Consider the following 7,156-nt stretch of genomic DNA (forward strand, 5'->3'; position numbering starts at 1 on the left):
AGGCAGCTGCTGCCAGGGCTAATAAAATAATGGGATGTATTAAAAGAGGTATAAGTGTTCATGAAAAAAATATACTTCTACCTCTGTACAAGTCACTAGTGCGACCGCACTTAGAATACTGTGTACAATTCTGGTCACCGATATATAAGAAGGACATAGCTGAACTGGAGAGGGTGCAGAGAAGAGCCACCAAGATTATTAGAGGAATGGGTGGGCTGCAATACCAAGACAGGTTATTAAACTTGGGGTTATTTAGTTTGGAAAAACGAAGGCTTAGGGGGGATCTAATCACAATGTATAAATATATGAGGGGACAGTACAGAGACCTTTCCAAAGATCTTTTTACACCTAGGCCTGCGACTGGAACACGGGGGCATCCGCTACGTCTTGAGGAAAGAAGGTTTAATCATAATCACAGACGAGGATTCTTTACTGTACGAGCAGTGAGACTATGGAACTCTCTGCCGCATGATGTTGTAATGAGTGATTCACTACTAACATTTAAGCAGAGCATGGATGCCTTTCTTGAAAAATGTAATATTACCAGTTATGTATATTAGATTTTATGACAGGGTATTGATCCAGGGAACTAGTCTGATTGCCGGATGTGGAGTCAGGAAGGAAATTTTTTCCCCATTGGAACTTGTTTGCCACATTGGGGTTTTTTTTGCCTTCCTCTGGATCAACATGTTAGGCTACGGGTTGAACTAGATGGACTTAGAGTCTCCCTTCAACCTTAAAAACTATGATACTATGATACTATGATTAGGTGATTTTTTTGTCCCGGGAACCACAACCTTCAAGTCCTTTGAACAAGTCCAGATTGAATATAATGTTCCAAGATCACAGTTTTTTAGATACCTGCAGATTCGCACAGCGATTCAATCCCACATACAGAAAATTGGAGTGAGGAAATTGATATCATCACTTCCTATGATAGGTATTCTAAAATCACAAGGACCTCGAGGCCTCATCTCAGCTATATATACTTACCTGTTGTCAGTGGGGGTGGAGTCGGACCCCTTGCCAGCCCAGGATAGATGGAAATCTCTAATTCCCTCTCTACAGGGAGAGGAATGGGAAGAGATATTGGAATCTCCGACTGCGGTATCCCCTTCGGTTAATAATAAGTTGATTCAATGCTACATTGTCCACCAGGCATACCTTACTCCAACTCGATTATTTAGTATGGGCCGTTCTCGTACATCGGAGTGCCCGAGGTGTCATCTCTCAGGGGCAAATTTCATACATATGATCTAGAGCTGTCCCAATATATCTTCGTACTGGCGGGGAGTGACATCTCTGCTGACATCCATTGTGTCGATTCCTGTTTTGTGTGACCCTTTGATATGCCTGTTTGGGGTGGTGGAGGAAGAGTCCTGGGATCATTACATGACAATATTCCTCAGAGAGGCATTGTTTCTGGCTAGGAAATTAATAGCTCTGAGGTGGATGGGAGATTCGAATCCAACTGTGCGGTCCTGGGTTAAACTAGTCAATGCAACCATAGTCTATGAGCGGGTGGTATATTATAATAGGGGGTGCCCGGGAAAATTTAACAAAATCTGGGGTTTGTGGAATTCTTCTCCAGACACACTTGCGGAGGTTTGAGGGAGATTATGCGGATAATGGTGGTTCCCGTTAGATGTTGGGATATGAAACACTGTCCAATGGTATATTGAGGTACAGTGGTACCTCGCTTAACGAGTAACCCACATAACGAGATTTTCGCTATATAAGCAAAGCTTTCTGTAAATTTGTAACCCGCTTTACGAGAAAGCTTTGCTGTACGAGCGAAATTCTCACCTCACACACTTCCGGTTTCGTCCATCCACCACACTCTGACCCGCACTTGCAGTCCACACAAGCACACACATGTACGCACAAACACACTCACGATCACACACGCATGCACGCACATACAGTATTATGCTCACCTTACCTTCCGTTCCACCGCCGGTCTAATGGATCTTGTAGTTCCCGGGTACATCGCGACGTCCTCGCGGCGAACTACAAGACCCAGGAGGCCGGCGGTGGAACGGAAGGTAAGGTGAGCATATAACATAGTGTACCTTACGCTTCATCGCCGGCCTCCTGGGTGCTGTAGTGCGCCGCTCCACTCCGTTCCACGCTGGGATTCTGCCTCCATAGCGACAAGGGAGGAACTTCCTGTCACCGCTGCTGAATGGCAGAGCGCTGGCCAATCAGAGGCAAGCAGCTCTGCCTTGACGTCAGCGCTCTAGCAGGGAAGTTCCTGCCTCGTCGTTATGGAAACGCGATACACGGCTCGGCCCCGTACTGGTGAACAGCAAGTCCCAGGAGACCGGCGATGGAGCGGAATGTAAGGTGAGCATGTAGTATGTGCGTGTGCATGCGTGCATGTGTGTTTGTGTGAGTTTGTGTGTGTTTGTACATGTTTGTGTGTGTTTGTGCATGTGTGGAATGACAGAATAGGGGACCAGGATGGGACATTTAACCCGTTGTGGAACGGATCGTCAGCACTGCAATGATTTCCTATGGGAAATCTTGCTTTGCTGAACGAGTACCTTGTTTAACAAGCACAGTCCCAGAACGGATTGTTCTCGTTAAGCAAGTTACCACTGTATAATAATGCAATGTGGCTGTTGTTGTTCATTCTTTCTTCCTTTTTCTATTCCTCTTTCTATCTTGTTTTCAAAATATGGTCATGCTGATAGTTAGAACTGTTCTTATGCTCAATATAAAATTAGATATATATGCAAATGATAAGAAGTATGGATAATAACATTGTTCTATCTTAACTGCTAAAGATATTATGGACTTTATATGACTGTTTATTGTTATATTTAAATATTACTATCTATATACTGAGCTATCTTTATATGGAAAATGTCAGTTGTACCATGTTTGAAATTGTTAATAAAACGAAGTAAAAAAAAAAAAATAAATTACAGTGTAAGAACTAAACATTTACAATATATTAAATACCTTAAGAGCACATGTAACACAAATATGCTCTTAAGGCATTGTCTCTATGGATACAAACCAAGTCAGTTATTTATCATATCTCAGTTCAAATTATCTGGAATATTACTATAATGATATCTGAGTAAACAAAACAGCAAACAGTGGGAGAGTCTGTCCCGTTTGAGAAGAGGTGGGAAAGAATAAGACAGGGTGACAACAGGGGAAGGATGATACAACACAGAGTGGAAAGAAGATAAGTAAAAGTAGGAGTAGGAAAGAAAAGAAGAGATGAAGTGAAGTTTCCATTGGGCCGCCCCCCAGCCCCAATTCCAATATATTGACTTGGATAAAGGCCATGTGGCATTTCATAAGGCTTTCATGTACTTTGAAGCCACTAGGTCAGTTTCTCCCTAGATATGATCCAAGGTGTCCAGATTCTAATTACCCTCTTTGTTGAGTCCGTTGCCTGGCTAATCAGTTCCTCCATCCGGAATATAACATTGAGCTCGGCAACCAACTCTGCGCGTGAAGGCATACCCGACTGTTTCCAGTACCTGGGACTCAAGCATCTTGCCCCCGTCAAAAAATGTCTCGGTAGACCTTTTTTATAGCTGGCAATAGAGATATTGCAAAAATATAAAAGAGCCAATTCTGGCATTGGCCGGAACTTGGTAGATGACCGTTTATTAAGCAGGGTAAATACATCTGTCCAAGAGCATCTAATGGGGGGCAAGACCACCAGATATGTATGTAGGACCCATGGTCTCTCGCGCATCTCCAACAAGTATCAGGAACAGATGGAAACATAGAATGAACGCTCAAGGGGGAACGGTACCATCTGGAGATGATCTTCCAGCCCCTCTCCTGTGACTCTACATTCAGTGATGACTTATGAGTGGAGAGGAGTACTTTCAAATGCTCCTCAGGGGTAAGGGTTCTCCCCAAGTCTCTCTCCCATTTTAGGAAAAAAGGGGGATCACAATTCCAATTAAGAAGGCCAGATTGGGACAGCTTGTATAGCAAGGAGACAGTATGCACCAGGGCATCCCTCTCGAGACACGTAGTTTCAAATGGGGTCAGTGCTCTGTAAATGTTCATTTGTGGACAAAGGGATTTGATAAAACTCTTCAGCTGCTCATAGCAGAGGCAAGCGTCAGGGGGAATAATGTTGTTAGGGAAGGAGTGCAGGGGTTTAATACCCACACAGGAGATGTAGTCATTTATTATTGGTGCAGAGTCTCTTGTTTTATTGAGAAAGGTGTATCTAGATAGACCTGCCGGAAATGAGGGGTTGTCATACAGGGGCATGAGTGGGCTGGGGACAGAGGAGAAGCCTAACTGCAAGTTAGCCTTCCTGATGAAGTGAACCAAATTCTTAGCAAGAAACGGCAACGTATAAGAGCCCAGATGCGGAGATGTCGCTGACCACACCACTATGATCAGTTAAGCCCACCGCTAAGAGGGCTATGATCAGTCCACAACAGCTCCACCTCGACCCATCATTTGGATACTCCTTGGTGGTACAGATAAAGGAGGCAAGTCCCCAAAGAGGCATAATTGTATAATATGAAGTCTGGAAGGCTAGTCCCTCCAGTGAGCTTGGGTTTGCTTGGTGTGCTATATGCTATTCGTAGGTGTTTGTGAGCCAAAATAAATCTGGTTAAAGCTGATTTTAGTTGGGAGAAAAAGGATGCTGGCAGTGGGATGGGTATTGCCTGGAAGAAGTATAGCAGGCAGGGCAAGAATATCCATCTTTATTGGATTCATCCTGTCAAACCAGGATAGGGGAATTTTGCTCCATCTCCTGAGAGCCAGTTCCACCCTCCCCAGGATTTTAAGAAAGTTGGCCCTATACAGGTAAGCAATATCAGTCGTCAACTCGATGCCAAGATATGACAATGATTTTTCCTGCTATTGAAAAGGGAAAGATGCACGGAGCTGCTCAATCAATGTCAGTGGGAGAGATATATTTAGTGCCTCCGACGTGTGCATGTTTATTTTGAAATTACTTAATGATCCAAATCTATGGAGCTTGTGCATAATGTTCGGTACACTTGTTACCAGACTTGTTATAAAAAGCAGAAGGTTGTCTGCAAAAAGAGCCAAGTTATCCTCCCTTTATGGGTCTGGGACCCCCTAACTGAGACATTGTTTTTTATTGCCACTGTAAAATACTCTATGGTCAGCACATATAACAGGTGAAACCCTGACAGGTTCCGTTCTTAAGGTCCAAAGGTTGAGAGATGCTTCTGTTAACAATGACCTGAGCCATGGGTGATGAGTATAAAGCTGAGATTCTGTGCAACCTGGTCCTCTGAAAAACGGCTATCTCCAGAACCTGAAACATGAAATCTCAGTGCACCCTGTTGAAGGCTTTCTCAGCGTCAATCAACAGGATGCACATGGGTATCCCAGCTCTCCTCACCCTGTCAATCAGGAAAATGGTTCGTATAGTATTACCTCTTGAGTCTCGCCCTAAAACGATCCCTACTTGGTCATTTCTTATTCGCTGGGGAAGGAGTGGCCTCAATCTATTCAAAATAAGCTTGGCGTACATTTTTTTAAAATATATTTTTATTAATTTTAATAAAACATTACATAGAAAAACAACTTGAGAATAGAAATTCAGCAGTAAGATAGTGAAATCCATTGTCCTTGTTATTTTTAGACAAGAGTGTCAGTGACTCGACATCTTCAATACAGCTCATATACTTTAATATCAATGTTGATCAATGAAATTGGCCTGTAGCTGCCGCACAGATATGGGTCCTTGCCTGGTTTGGGGAGAACTGTTATATGCGCGGCAAGCACCTGCTTTGGGAAGAGTCCGCATTACATACAGACAGTAACAGGGGCCTCAGTTGATCTATAAACCGTATAAAAAACCCTGCCATGAACCCATCAGGCCCTCGGCTTTTCACGGATTTTCAATCTTTTATGACATCTGTCACCTCGTCCACCGACAAATCTCTCTCCAGGTCCGCCAAAGTTTCAGGCGATAGCTCAGGTATCCTAGTAAAGTACAGATATGATCGCATTTTCTCTTTTAGCTGTTGCTTCAGAAGGTCATTAAAATGCCCCTTGATATTACAGTATAAAGGGCTTAATAGTCCTTAAAACTTTGGAGTATACCCTTAATGTTATTAACTTTCTACCCGGTGTGGTCTTTTATGAATGATACGTGGGTGACTAGGGTACACGGGTGTAGGGCTCTAGATAAAAATGTGCCACTTCGGTTCCCCATCTAATAAAAGCGACTTTTAAGTTTCTCCCTCCAACAGCGAGATCTCTGATCTATTATAGAAAGTAATTTCTGCCTGGCAGTAGACAATTGGACATAAGTGTCTTGTGCTTGTGTACATTTATGGAGTCGCTCTAGATCAAAGATCTGAGAGGAGAGCAATTTGATTTCTTTAAGCCTATGTTCTTTAATCCAGCAGCCGTGCTTAATAAGGACTCCTCTCAGATGCACTTGAGTGCTTCCCATTTTATTGGAGGGGCCAATAAGTAAGTTTCATGGTCCAAGGCAAAATTCTGGATTATCGGCCAGACAAGTATTGTCTTGCAACCAGTTTTCATTAAGGCGCCATGTGAAGCCTTGTCTACTGACAGCATTGAATTGTATGGAGAAATATATGGGGGCGTGATCAGACCACAGAATTGAGCCTATTTTTTAATCTATTTGCAAATCTAAGAAGGTTTTGGAAATAAAAAATAGTGTACTCTACTACAGAGTGAATGGGCCGACAAATAGTAGGTGTAATTTCTTGTGTCTGGGTGAAGGATCCAAACATCCACCAACCTCAAGCTGGTCATCTGTCTTTAACTTTGTGTATGGAAAAGGAGGAGTAAGAGGACATACCAGAGGAGACATCCATGGATGGATCCATTGGCAAGTTAAAGTCGCCACCGAGTATCACAGGGAAGGGGCCGGCGAAGTCTTCCAGCAGCATTCAGCAATTGGAACCAAATCTTTGCTGTTCCTTGTTGGGGAAATAAATGTTAGCTATTACAAAACTGTGAGAAACCCACAAGACCTTCAGAAAGACATAGCTGCCCATTCGATCGAAGAGCTAGCTCAGAACCTCAGGTACAAAGGACTTATGGAAGGTTATTGACACACCTTTGGATTTGGAGTTTGGGCAGGTACTGTGGAACCAGGTAGAATAGAATCTGGATGAACACCTGGGGATTGAGTCCTATCTAAAAT

This window comes from Anomaloglossus baeobatrachus, chromosome 4 (genome assembly GCF_048569485.1).
Source record: "Anomaloglossus baeobatrachus isolate aAnoBae1 chromosome 4, aAnoBae1.hap1, whole genome shotgun sequence".
Taxonomy (NCBI): Eukaryota; Metazoa; Chordata; class Amphibia; order Anura; family Aromobatidae; genus Anomaloglossus; species Anomaloglossus baeobatrachus.